General features: G+C 38.7%; 1 long non-coding RNA gene across 1 annotated transcript in view; it reads right to left on the bottom strand.

Annotated features, from left to right (window-relative positions):
- Positions 1-339: 339 nt before the first annotated feature.
- LOC134739586 (uncharacterized) overlaps positions 340-15,158 on the bottom strand; it is a 141,245-nt gene continuing 126,426 nt past the window's right edge. The window contains exon 4 of the long non-coding RNA XR_010126386.1: positions 340-2,818. This is a non-coding gene — a long non-coding RNA (uncharacterized LOC134739586). The remainder of the gene's footprint in view (positions 2,819-15,158) is intronic.

Raw genomic sequence — 15,158 nt, 5'->3', positions numbered from 1 at the left:
TGGGTGGTATATCCCAGGAATACAACATTTGAATATCAATCATTGTAATTCACAGCATTAACGGAATAAAAAAGAAAATTCATATAATTATCTTAATAATGGCTAAAAGGCATTTTAAAAATTCAACAACCATTTATGATAAACAGTCTCAGCAAATTAAGAGTTCTTTAATTGACTCTATAAAAGATCTACGGACAACATCATGCAAAGGATGAAAGATTGAATGCTTTTCCCTAGGACTGGGAACAAGCAAGGAGAATGCTTTTACCACTCCTACCCAACATTTCGCTGGAGGTTCTAACCACTGTAATAAAGTAAGAAAAATAAGTAGAAGGCATATAGATTCAAAAGGAAGAAGTAAACTATCTTTATTCACAAATGACATAATTATGTACACAGAAAACTCTTAAAATGATAATTTAATAGCCATTAGAATTAATAAATAAATTTAGCAAGGTCACAGAATGCAAAGCATATACACAATTATTACCTTTCTATATGTGAGCAAAAAACTATTGAAAACATATACAACAATGCATTTAAAATAACAGCAAAAACATGAAGTACATAAAGCAAAACTTAACAAAGATGTATACATTGAAAACTACAGAACATTGCTGAGAAAAACTAAAGACTGTAATAAGCACCATTTTCATGGAATAAAAGACATACTATTGTTAAGATGTCAGTTGTCTGCCAATTGATCTGTACATTTAACCAAATCGAAATATAAATTCTAGCATTTTTTTCTGAAAACTGACAAGCTGATCCTAAAAATCATATGGGAATACAGAGAAGCCAAAATAATTTTGATAAAGAATGAAATTTGAGATGTATACTACTTGTTTCAAGAATGATTATAATGCTACAGTATTCAAGATAGTATGGTATTCGTATAAAGGTGGGCATATAGACCATTGGAACAGACACAGACCCATGCATACATGGAAAATTTATTTTAAGAAGGAGCCAGGGTAATTCAATGGGGGAAAAGATAGTCTTTTCAACAAATTGTTCTAGAACAACTGGATATCTACAAGGCGGAAAAAATGCTCTTTAACCCTTATCTCTCAACATATATAAAAATTAACTCAAAATGGAAAACTGATCTAAATATTAAAGCTAAAATTATGATGTTTTTAGAAGAAAACATTAAAGAATATCTTTTGACACTGAGTTTTGCAAAGATTTTTTAGGTCATATAAAGCATGAATCAGAATATTAAAAGAATTCATCTCAATAATAATAATATAAGACAACCTACTTTTTCTAATAGTCAAAAAATTTTAACAAATATTTTACAAACACTACAATAGCTTATAATCACATATAATGATGCTTAACATTATTAGTCATCAGGGCAATGCAAATTAAACTACAATGGATAGGAGCTTAGGGTACGGGGACAAAAAAGGAAAAAACTACAGTGGATATCACTACATAGTTACTAGAATAGCTAGTTAAGCACATTGATAATAACTAGTGTTGGTGAGGTTGTAAAGCAACCAGAATTTTCATACATTGCTAATGAGACTATCAAGTATTATATCCACTTTCAAAAATAGTTCAGCAATCTCCTGAAGTTACCAAGACACACTTACCATATGATCCAGCAATTCCATTCCTAAGTATTTACCCAAGAGAAATGAAAACATATGTTCACTAAAATACTTGTACACATCTGTTTGTGACAGCTGTGTTCATAAAAGCCCAAAACCGGAAACAACGTCCATCAGTAGACAAATGTATAAACAAATTGTAGTGAATTTGTGACATAGACTACTACACAGCAACAAAAAATGATGAACCACTGATACACATAACAAAATAAATGAATCTCAAAAACAATACACAGGGCAAAAGAAACAAGATACAATGGAGCATGGCTCAGGGTGCATTGTAGAGTCAGCACTGGCATAAAACTTAGTGTGAGTGTTTGTTTAAATTTACAACTTAGGCACCTAACTTATATCACCCAGCCTGAAAGCACTTGCCATATAATTCCATTTATGTGAAATTCTAGAACAGGCAAAAATAATCTGTAGTGATAGATATCAAATCAGTAGCCACCTTAGGCCAAGAGTAGATGGCATTTACTGCAAAGGGCATGAGGAAATGTTTAGGGATGATGGAAATGCCATTATCTTGATTAGGGTGGTGGTTCAATGAGTGTAAGCAATCTGCCAAAGCCCATTATACACTTAAAATAGGTGTCTTTTATTTTCTGTAAATTATAACGCAATAATACTGACTTAAAAAAAATAAAAGAAAAGGCATTGCTCATGCTCCACTTTCACCCCTCTTCTGCCTAGCTGTGTGGGCTGAAATGTGAATGAGGTTGGGATAAGCCAGCTTAACCATAACAGAGCAACAGGTTAAGGAACCTGGATCCCAGCAGCCTAGCTGCCCCCAAGTGTGGGACCATTCATTCCTGGAGAGAAACAAGCTCCAATCTTGTTTGAGTCATTGCATTTTTGAGTCACTACATAACACAGCTTAGCCTTATCCCCAACTAACATAATTACATACAATTGAGTATCAGTTACTTTATGTGTATAAGCCTTATCTATTCCAAATAGACTAAAACTTCTTCATAAGACAAGCCTGGAGAAAAATAAGCCTTAGTCCCCAGATCACTTAGAAGATACAGGCTCATAAATGATAGCCATTCCCCACACTTCTCTCTATCACCCAGATGTCTCATGTGACTGAAACCCTGCGGTGGTGGTCAGTGCATTCTGGCTGGCTGAGTAATGCCTTCTTTGTCACAGGAATACCCAACAATTAAGCAAACATACTGGAATCATTTCATGGTCTCCTGCAGAAAGAAAAAGAAAAAAAATTAAAGAACTAACAGTACATGTAGTCAAGAACACAATAAGAACATGATGAGTTCTCAAAAAAAGGCTAACAACATAATATTGAAAAGGTAATGGAGTCCATATGACACCAAAATAATCAGTTCAAGAGAAAAATAGAACTGTTTAAATTATCAAAACACTACCAATTGTCAAAACACTGCCCCCACCCACCCACCAACCGACACACACACACACTGATTAAAGCTTTAAACTTTTAATTCATTCTGTTGTTGCTACATAAACAATACACCCCTATGACATTCTTCCCATCAACCTCTTAGAACCTAAATTCACATCTACTTTAGAAGACTGGAAGAATAGAAGGATGATAGAGGTTTTTCCAAGCAGCAGGTGGTAGCAGTAGTTTTAGTGTCACTCCTCTAAAAACGTACAGTGAAGTGAAAGAAGGGGAGGCGGGGCAAATTAGTATCATAAACTGATGAATGGCTCTTTCTTTTTTCATTGAGCACCTACCGTGTGCAAAGCCTCATCCAAAATTCTAAAAAATAGAAGATGGGTGAGCCAAAGCCACTGTTTATAGATAGTAGACCTGTGCCCAACTTTTATAGGAGAAGAAGCTCTTTGTTAAGTTTGTTACTTTTTAAAAGATTGGCAAAATGTCATTTTAGGGCTCAGGCATGAGTATTTTTCTCAGAAGATGCTGGTCTAAATCTTTTTGTGGCATCTACCATCACTTCAGGAGTTGGAAGTTTTTCTGTATAACTCACTAAATGAGTAAAGGGATAGAATAAGATGAAAAGTCATGAAACCCAAGGACATTTGAACTCAATACAGTGAAATTATTCAATGTTATTTTATTAGAAACTTTTTCACTAGCTTATTCATTTAACAGAATTTACTATAGAATGCAGAATGTTTCCTGTTTTTACCTCATCATATTTTGTTTTAAAAAATTACATTACTGACCAGGAGACATTTAAAATGTTTAACATACTAAAAGTGAAAATAAAGCACAAATTAGAATTCACTGATAGAATACAGTCATTTCTATTCCTTCCTTGTATATAAATGTCTATATTACCCATTATTAGCCAACTTTCAATGAACAAAACCGAAACATACAATCTTTCCATTCTTAAGATTCCCTCTTGTCTCCAGCCTCACTTTTTAATCTTATCTCTGAGAACATAGAAAAAGAAAAAGAAAAAAAAAAAACTAAACACTTGCATTGTATTAAATCACAGGTGTTGAGAAAAACCTTTGCTGTCTTAGAAACATCCTAAGTATGCTTACAATAGTAGTTTTTTGCAATGCAGTTCATTTATGTTTAAAAACACAAAGTAATGAATGTAATTGCTAACTAACCACTAGCAAGGTTTCACTTCTGTGTCACTTCAGAAAACAGAAGGAAAATACACTCTTATACACTAGAAGCACACATACAACTCCACCTTCTGTTTAGACTTTCTTCTCAGATTGGCTAGAGTTACAGAACTGACCAGGTACAAAACTCCTGGCAAAGAGATTTATTTGAGGTCATAAATCAATAACTCCTCTGGAGCCCTATGGGAAAGAGCCCCTTACCATTGGCACTGCTCTTTATCTCTTCCCTCCCGTGCCCCTTTGGGGTGGCACATATATTCTGTTTTTGTTTGTTTGTTTGTTTTTCTAAACTCTTGTCATTTTATTTCTGCATGGAGTCTTTTTAGTTAAGCGACTTTTTTTATATACTTTAAGTTCTAAGGTACATGTGCCCAACGTGCAGGTTTGTTACATAGATATATGTGCGCCATATTGGTTTGCTGCACCCATCAACTCATCATTTACATTAGGTATTTCTCCTAATGCTATCCCTCCCCCAGCCCCCGACAGGCCCTGGTGTGTGATCTTCCCCACCTTGTGTCCATGTGTTCTCATTGTTCAATTGGGGTGGTACATATATTCTTCCCAGAGCAGGAGCAGCTAAAGAGGGAACTTCTGCTCCCCCATCCCCCCCACCTCTTCACATGCTACCCCCTGCCTCCAATGCCAGTGGAGCAGAAATTGTTCATTTCATCATCTGAGTCCAGGACTTAAATCGGCTTGACACAGGAGTGATTGTGCCCTGAAAGCAGGAGCCCTGGCATGTTCTTCCAACTTCCATATAGCATGCCAGCCAAGGCCAGTCTCCAGGGCTCACCTCTTTCCCTCAGCCAAAACCAAGTAGCTCAATCTCGCTCTCTTTCCATCTGTCTCCACCTCCATCACTCCTTCTCTTCCATCTTCTCTGCCCATGACTCTGGGGCTTTTAGATTCAAGAGCAATAAAATAAGAATCCTCACTTAGGCCTGGAGCCTAAGAAGTTTTCCAGTGTGACATTTATACATTTTTTGGATACTTACCAAAGATTTTTGGATGCTTATCAAATGTTTAAAAAGTCATATCTCATTTCCCATTTGGCAATTGTTTTCCACTGTGCGCTCCCTCCTCAAAGATTTTTTAAAAAAAAGGGGGGGGTAGTGATTGTGAGGATTCCCAGACACTGCCCTGAACACCTACGATCAGGACTAACTTCCCCTCCTTACAATCCTGCATTGAGCAAACTACAATGTGATCCTCAAAACAATCCTTTATCTTTATTTGCACAATATGCTATAATTCTCAGTTTTCACACCTACTATCTCATTGAAGTCTCCTACAACTTTGTGAGGTTGGTACAGCAGAGAACATCAACTATAATAACAATAATAAGGCTAAAAAGAATCAGTTGGCTCACACTGTGAGTCTACAGACAGCAGGACCTGAAGCTGAGATCTCTAACTCGTAGTTCAGGACATTTCCCTCCAGGTACGACCACAGGCTCTCAGGGTTCACTTGCTTCTAAAAGAGAGAAGTGGAACTATACTCAGGAAATGTGTACTAGTGGGGATTTTGTGAACATTTGGACATAGGAGCCATGTGCAAGCATATGTCTGTGTGTACACTAATGTTGGCAAAGGACCAAAACAAAAGAGACTCATACCATTATTTGATCTAGCATGATTTCAGTAGGTCTTATTACTTTTGCAAATTGCTTTCAGGACTAAACGTATCTATTTCTCTGCTTCTTTGAAATTTGCACAATAGCAAGAGTCCTCATAACCTCTTTCTCTTGACCATTCTTAGTTTAACACAGGGAACCCTACTACCAGGTTTCCCCACCTAGAGGAAATAATCACAAATACTATCATATATAATCAGATGATTTCACATCCTTCTTTACTTCCATAGAAAAAGCAGCATGCTTCTAAAACAAAGAGATTTCATTACTAACAATATCAAAGTTTACTTGTTGTTTTTTTTCTTCTCTAGCACTTTTGATCTACTAAACATTACTTTTAATCTAAAACCGTACAATTGAAACTAGAGCACACACCAAACCAGTAATAAAGTGGGAAGATAAAATAGAGGTCACCAGATATCTTCATCAGTGTAAGTAGAAAAGCCAGCCCTGGATGGCTGGTGTGGAGATCCGTCCTCACATTTCAGGACAAAAGCAAATCCCTATTGTGATTAAAAAAATGGTTCTAGATGAAAATAATAAACCCACTATGTTATTAATAGTAACAGTCTGTACCCAAACTACAGCCAGACTATAAGCTTGGGGCAAAGTGACAATAACAACCACGTTAAACAGACTGAGAAGGTAATGGAGCTTCAACCAGCTGGGATGAAATCAAATCAGTCTCCCAGTTTACTTTGCCAAGTTCTGGGTTACAGATGCTGCTGAGGGTCTCTAAGATGAACAGACCAACGTAAGTGTTAACAGACTCTTTCGGTCTGAGACAGCTGTCAGACACTGCTCTAACGCAGAGGGTATGTGTTCCATTTGTTCATGGTTGTCATTTGACTAAGGCGTCTAACCAAATTTGCATATACTGGAGTCTTAAGAAGTGTTTTCATCAAACATCTGGAATTGGTGTTTAGTTTGTAGTCAGAGTTATAACATGAATTCCACAACATTTTCATTAATTGTGTGTATTATGGCATCTTTTCATCAGTTGCAAAGCTTAGTGCTTACAGGATGAAAAGGAGACTCTAGGGGTGGAGCCAAGATGGCCAAATAGGAACAGCTCTGGTCTGCAGCTCCCAGAATGAGTGACGCAGAAGACAGATGATTTCTGCATTTCCATCTGAGGTACCGGGTTCATCTCACTAGGGAGTGCCAGACAGTGGGTGCAGGACAGTGGGTGCAGTGCACTGTGTGTGAGCTGAAGCAGGGAGAGGCACTGCCTCACTCGGGAAGCTCAAGGGGTCAGGGAGTTCCCTTTCCTAGTTAAAGAAAAGGGTGACAGACGGCACCTGGAAAATTGATTCACTCTCACCCTAATACTGCGCTTTTCCAACAGGCTTAAAAAATGGCACTCCAGGAGATTATATCCCGCACATGGCTCAGAGGGTCCTACACCCACAGAGTCTCACTGATTGCTAGCACAGCAGTCTGAGATCAAAATACAAGGCAGCAGTGAGGCTGGGGGAGGGGCGCCTGCCATTGCCCAGGCTTGATTAGGTAAACAAAGCAGCCAGGAAGCTCCTACTGGGTGGAGCCCACCACAGCCCAAGGAGGCCTGCCTGCCTCTGTAGGCTCCACCTCTGGGGGCAGGGCACAGACAAACAAAAAGACAGCAGTAACCTATGCAGACTTAAATGTCCCTGTCTGACAGCTTTGAAGAGAGTAGTGGTTCTCCCAGCACACAGCTGGAGAACTGAGAACAGGCAGACTGCCTCCTCAAGTGGGTCCCTGACCCCCCAGCAGCCTAACTGGGAAGCACCCCCCAGTAGGGGCAGACTGACACCTCACACGGCCGGGTACTCTGAGACAAAACTTCCAGAGGAACGATCAGGCAGCAGCATTTGCCGGTCACCAAAATCTGCTGTTCTAGAGCCACCGCTGTTCTGCAGCCACAGCTGCTGACATCCAGGCAAATGGTCTGGAGTGGACCCCTAGAAAACTCCAACAGACCTGAAGCTGAGGGTCCTGTCTGTTAGAAGGAAAACCAACAAACAGAAAGGACATCCACACCAAAAACCTATATGTACGTCACCATCATCAAAGACCAAAAGTAGATAAAACCACAAAGATGGGGAAAACACAGAGCAGAAAAACTGGAAACTCTAAAAAGCAGAGTGCCTCTCCTCCTCCAAAGGAATGCAGCTCCTCACCAGCAATGCAACAAAGCTGGACGGAGAATGACTTTGACGAGTTGAGAGAAGGCAGCTTCAGACGATCAAACTACACCGAGCTACAGGAGGAAATTCAAACCAATGGCAAAGAAGTTAGAAAATTTGAAAAAAAATTAGCCAAATGGATAACTAGAATAACCAATGCAGAGAAGTCCTTAAAGGAGCTGATGGAGCTGAAAGCCAAGGCGCGAGAACTACATGAAGAATGCAGAAGGCTCAGGAGCCAATGCGATCAACTGGAAGAAAGGGTATCAGTGATGGAAGATGAAATGAATGAAATGAAATGAGAAGGGAAGTTTAGAGAAAAAAGAATGAAAAGAAACGAACAAAGCCTCCAAGAAATATGGGACTATGTGAAAAGACCAAATCTACATCTGAGTGGTGTACCTGAAAGTGACAGGGAGAATGGAACCAAGTTGGAAAACACTCTGCAGGGTATTATCCAGGAGAACTTCCCCAATCTAGCAAGGTAGGCCAACATTCAGATTCAGGAAATACAGAGAATGCCACAAAGATACTCCTCGAGAAGAGCAACTCCAAGACACATAATTGTCAGATTCACCAAAGTTGAAATGAAGGAAAAAAGGTTAAGGGCAGCCAGAGAGAAAGGTCGGGTTACCCACAAAGGGAAGCCCATCAGACTAACAGCTGATCTCTGGCAGAAACTCTACAAGCCAGAAGAGAGTGGGGGCCAACATTCAACATTCTTAAAGAAAAGAATTTTCAAACCAGAATTTCATATCCAGCCAAACTAAGCTTCATAAGTGAAGGAGAAATAAAATACTTTACAGACAAGCAAATGCTGAGAGATTTTGTCACCACCAGGCCTGCCCTAAAAGACCTCCTGAAGGAAGTACTAAACATGGAAAGGAAAAACCAGTACCAGCCACTGCAAAAACATGCCAAAATGTAAAGACCATCAAGGCTAGGAAGAAACTGCAACAACTAATGAGCAAATAACCAGCTAACATCATAATGACAGGACCGAATTCACACATAACAATATTAACTTTAAATGTAAATGGACTAAATGCTCCAATTAAAAGGTACAGAGTGGCAAATTGGATAAAGAGTCAAGACCCATCAGTGTGCTGTATTCAGGAAACCCATCTCACATGCAGAGAGACACATAGGCTCAAAATAAAGGGATGGAGTAAGATCTGCCAAGCAAATGGAAAACAAAAAAAGGCAGGGGTTGCAATCCTAGTCTCTGATAAAACAGACTTTAAACCAACAAAGATCAAAAGAGACAAAGAAGGCCATTACATAATGGTAAAGGGATCAATTCAACAAGAAGAGCTAACTATCCTAAATATATATGCACCCAATACAGGAGCACCCAGATTCATAAAGCAAGTCCTTAGTGACCTACAAAGAGACTTAGACTCCCACACATTAATAATGGGAGACTTTAACACCCCACTGTCAACATTAGACAGATCAATGAGACAGAAAGTTAACAAGGATACCCAGGAATTGAACTCACCTCTGCACCAAGCGGACCTAATAGACATCTATAGAACTCTCCACCCCAAATCAACAGAATATACATTTTTTTCAGCACCACACCACACCTATTCCAAAATTGACCACATAGTTGGAAGTAAAGCTTTCCTCAGCAAATGTAAAAGAACAGAAATTATAACAAACTGTCTCTCAGACCACAGTGCAATCAAACTGGAACTCAGGATTAAGAAATTCACACAAAACCGCTCAACTACATGGAAACTGAACAACGTGCTCCTGAATGACTACTGGGTACATAATGAAATGAAGGCAGAAATAAAGACGTTCTTTGAAACCAACGAGAACAAAGACACAACATACCAGAATCTCTGGGACACATTGAAAGCGGCGTGTAGAGGGAAATTCATGGCACTAAATGCCCACAAGAGAAAGCAGGAAAGATCTAAAATTGACACCCTAACATCACAATTAAAAGAACTAGAAAAGCAAGAGCAAACACATTCAAAAGCTAGCAGAAGGCAAGAAATAACTAAAATCAGAGCAGAACTGAAGGAAATAGAGACACAAAAAACCCTTCAAAAAATTAATGAATCCAGGAGCTGGTTCTTTGAAAGGATCAACAAAATTGATAGACTGCTAGCAAGACTAATAAACAAGAAACGAGAGAAAAATCAATCAGACGCAATAAAAAATGATAAAAGGGATATCACCACCGATCCCACAGAAGTACAAACTACCATCAGAGAATACTACAAAAACCTCTACACAAATAAACTAGAAAATCTAGAAGAAATGGATAAATTCCTCGACACATACACCCTCCCAAGACTAAACCAGGAAGAAGTTGAATCTCTGAATAGACCAATAACAGGCTCTGAAATTGTGGCAATAATCAATAACTTACCAACCAAAAAGAGTCCAGGACCAGATGGATTCACAGCCGAATTCTACCAGAGGTACAAGGAGGAGCTGGTACCATTCCTTCAGAAACTATTCCAATCAACAGAAAAAGAGGGAATCCTCCCTAACTCATTTTATGAAGCCAGCATCATCCTGATACCAAAGCCTGGCAGAGACACAACCAAAAAAGAGAATTTTAGACCAATAACCTTGATGAACATTGATGCAAAAATCCTCAATAAAATACTGGCAAACCGAATCCAGCAGCACATCAAAAAGCTTATCCACCATGGTCAAGTGGGCTTCATCCCTGGGATGCAAGGCTGGTTCAACATACGCAAATCAATAAATGTAATCCAGCATATAAACAGAACCAAAGACAAAAACCACATGATCATCTCAATAGATGCAGAAAAGGCCTTTGACAAAATTCAACAACGCTTCATGCTAAAAACTCTCAATAAATTAGGTATTGATGGGACGTATCTCAAAATAATAAGAGCTATCTATGACAAACCCACAGCCAATATCATACTGAATGGACAAAAACTGGAAGCCTTCCCTTTGAAAACTGGCACAAGACAGGGATGCCCTCTCTCACCACTCCTATTCAACACAGTGTTGGAAGTTCTGGCCAGGGCAATTAGGCAGGAGAAGGAAACAAAGGGTATTCAGTTAGGAAAAGAGGAAGTCAAATTGTCCCTGTTTGCAGATGACATGATAGTATACCTAGAAAACCCCATTGCCTCAGCCCAAAATCTCCTTAAGCTGATAAGCAACTTCGGTAAAGTCTCAGGATACAAAATCAATGTACAAAAATCACAAGCATTCTTATACACCAATAACAGACAAACAGGGAGCCAAATCATGAGTGAACTCCCATTACAATTGCTTCAAAGAGAATAAAACACCTAGAAATCCAACTTACAAGGGATGTGAAGGACCTCTTCAAGGAGAACTACCAACCACTGCTCAATGAAATAAAAGAGGATACAAACAAGTAGAAGAACATTCCATGCTCATGGGTAGGAAGAATCAATATTGTGAAAATGGCTATACTGCCCAAGGTAATTTATAGATTCAGTGCCATCCCCATCAAGCTACCAATGACTTTCTTCACAGAATTGGAAAAAACTACTTTAAAGTTCATATGGAACAAAAAGAGAGCCTGCATTGTGAAATCAATCCTAAGCCAAAAGAACAAAGCTGGAGGCATCACGCTACCTGACTTCAAACTATACTACAAGGCTACAGTAACCAAAACAGCATGGTACTGGTACCAAAACAGAGATATAGATCAATGGAACAGGACAGAGCCCTCAGAAATAACGCCGCATATCTACAACTATCTGATCTTTGACAAACCTGACAAAAACAAGCAATGGGGAAAGGATTCCCTATTTAATAAATAGTGCTGGGAAAACTGGCTAGCCATATGTGGAAAGCTGAAACTGGATCCCTTCCTTACACCTTATACTAAAATTAATTCAAGATGGATTAAAAACTTAAATGTTACACCTAAAACCATAAAAACCCTAGAAGAAAACCTAGGCACTACCATTCAGGACATAGGCATGGGCAAGGACTTCATGTCTAAAACACCAAAAGCAATGGCAACAAAAGCCAAAATTGACAAATGGGATCTAATTAAACTCAAGAGCTTCTGCACAGCAAAAGAACTACCATCAGAGTCAACAGGCAACCTACAAAATGGGAGAAAATTTTCCCAACCTACTCACCTGACAAAGGGCTAATTTCCAGAATCTACAATGAACTCAAAGAAATTTACAAGAAAAAAACAAACAACCCTATCAAAAAGCGGGTGAAGGACATGAACAGACACTTCTCAAAAGAAGACATTTATGCAGCCAAAAAACACATGAAAAAATGCTCACCATCACTGGCCATCAGAGAAATGGAAATCAAAACCACAATGAGATACTATCTCACACCAGTTAGAATGGCGATCATTAAAAAGTCAGGAAACGACAGGTGCTGGACAGGATGTGGAGAAATAGGAACACTTTTACACTGTTGGTGGGACTGTAAACTAGTTCAACCATTGTGGAAGTCAGTGTGGCGATTCCTCAGGGATCTAGAACTAGAAATACCATTTGACCCAGCCATCCCATTACTGGGTATATACCCAAAGGAGTATAAATCATGCTGCTATAAAGACACATGCACACATATGTTTATTGTGGCACTATTCACAATAGCAAAGACTTGGAACCAACCCAAATGTCCATCAATGATAGACTGGATTAAGAAAATGTGGCACATATACACCATGGAATACTATGCAGCCATAAAAAAATGATGAGTTCATGTCCTTTGTAGGGACATGGATGAAATTGGAAATCATCATTCTCAGTAAACTATCACAAGGACAAAAAACCAAACACAGCATGTTCTCACTCATTGGTGGGAACTGAACAATGAGAACACATGGACACAGGAAGGGGAACATCACACTCTGGGGACTGTTGTGGGTTGGGGGGAGCAGGGAGGGATAGCATTAGGAGATATACCTAATGCTAAATGATGAGTTAATGGGTGCAGCACACCAGCATGGCACATGTATACATATGTAACTAACCTGCACATTGTGCACATGTACCCTAAAACTTAAAGTGTAATAATAATAAAATAAAATAAAAAGAAGAAAAAAAAGAAAATGTGGCACATATACACCATGGAATACTATGCAGCCATAAAAAATGATGAGTTCATGTCCTTTGTAGGGACATGGATGAAACTGGAAACCATCATTCTCAGCAAACTATAGCAAGGACAAAAAACCAAACACTACGTGTTCTCACTCATAGGTGGGAATTGAACAATAAGAACACATGGACACAGGAAGGGGAATATCACACACCGGGGACTGCTGTGGGGTGGGGGGAGGAGGGAGGGATAGCATTAGGAGATATACCTAATGTTAAATGACAAGTTAATGGGTGCAGCACACCAACATGGCACATGTATACATATGTAACAAACCTGCACATTGTGCACATGTACCCTAAAACTTAAAGTATAATAATAATAAAATTAAAAAAAAAAAGAAAAGGAGACTCTAAATCCTGAGACCTTCGCCAAGTAGCATAAGCTTGAGGTAAACTGATTCCTCCATCTGTTAAATAGTGGGGGAGATTACCTTGCTTGGTTTGGGTTCTGAGGCTTTACCAGTTCATTTGTTGATTTTTCTCCATGAAATCCTTATGGAGTATCAACTATATCCTAGCCAGTATTGGAAGGAATGGAGGGGTGGAGCCAGGGGTAAGATATAGCAATGAACCGACAAACAAATATTCCCACCTTATGGAGTTACATTCAGGTGGGGGAGGTGGCAGGAGGGGAGAAGATCCAACAACAAGCAAGAAAACTAGCAAGTATGTCAAAATGTAAAAGGTGCTGTGGAAAAACTAATGGCTGGAAGGAAGACAGGGAGTGTGAAGGTGATGGTAGGTTTCTGTTTTAAATTGAGGTATTAGGGAAGTCCTCAATGTAAAGATGACAAAAAAAGAAAAAAAAAGCTGAAAATACTGTATTGTTTGTATCTTCCCAAAGTCTGGCAAATACTCAAGTGAAGAAAGTACATTTTAGGAGGAACAAGGCAGTTTACTCTTCGTTCTGATTCCCCTGTTCTAATCCTCTTCCAAAATGAAGTCCTAATGCACTATCTGAATGCCCATAAGTGAGCACTACATGCTATGCAAGATTAATCTAAATGTTATTCTAGGATCTTATTAGTTTTTCATTAGGAGAGTAGTGAGAGGCACCATTATTTGAAGAAAGATCACAGAACCAGAATTTGGGGCTTCAAGTCTCTAGTCTCAACTCTGCCGTAAATCTTTTTGGCACTTAAGGCCAACCATTGATTTGTTTGGTTGGTTGGTTGTCTGGTTGGTTAGCTTTAATGGATCACTAAACATTTGGGAAGTAAAGTATATGATATAAAAGCCACAGATTAAATTAGAAAGGAAAAGGAAACTTTTCAGTACTACTTCTAGTAAAAAAAAAAAAAAGGAACTCTTAAAAGAGATTTAGAGAAGTCAAATGAGAGATGTGACGCAAATCAAAACATTCAGAAAGAGGGCATACTGCATCAGAGGATGAGGAATGGGTGAAGATGAAAAAGAAAAGTCATTTCCTTGACTGGAACCAAAATACTGAAGAGGTTAATAGCAGACAGTGAAAGAAAGAGTGTAAACCAGAGCCCACTGAAGGATCAACTTGAGGATGTGAGAATTTCATGTCTGATCTAAAACTTCAAGGGAAAAGGAAACTCTGTTCATCCAATTATGTAGGAAAAAATAATGCCGTTTAAACAACAATCAAGAAAGGGAATTTGAAAAGTAAATTCAGAGAGTGAAAGCAAACACTTTCAGAGTCAAAGATAACACCAACACAAAAAGATAACATCAAAATAAATTCTAAGAGTGGTCTATTATGATATTCTGTATTGTCCAACAGTTCTAGAATTGCCATTTAGTATTTTTATATTCAGAAAGGGAATGTAATTCAATGTAAAGATAGTCTTAATAAAAGACTAGGGTGCCAGAAAGTAAACAGAAAGCTACAAACTAAAAATTCAAATTAAATCGTTACCCCAGATTTGTTGTTTGATGACAGTCTATTTCTATTACAGACTTTTTGCATAAAGGAAAACTGTGGCTTTGGAAACATTTTAGAAAACATCCAGTTTCTCCTTCAGTTATTAGAGAAGTTTCTGAAGTGCAGAGAACTTGTGCCATCACAAGG

Source organism: Pongo pygmaeus, chromosome 4 (assembly GCF_028885625.2).
Source record: "Pongo pygmaeus isolate AG05252 chromosome 4, NHGRI_mPonPyg2-v2.0_pri, whole genome shotgun sequence".
In the NCBI taxonomy this organism is placed as follows: Eukaryota; Metazoa; Chordata; class Mammalia; order Primates; family Hominidae; genus Pongo; species Pongo pygmaeus.
The sequence above is the reverse complement of the archived record's forward strand: the minus strand, read 5'-3'. Positions and strand labels throughout refer to the sequence as shown.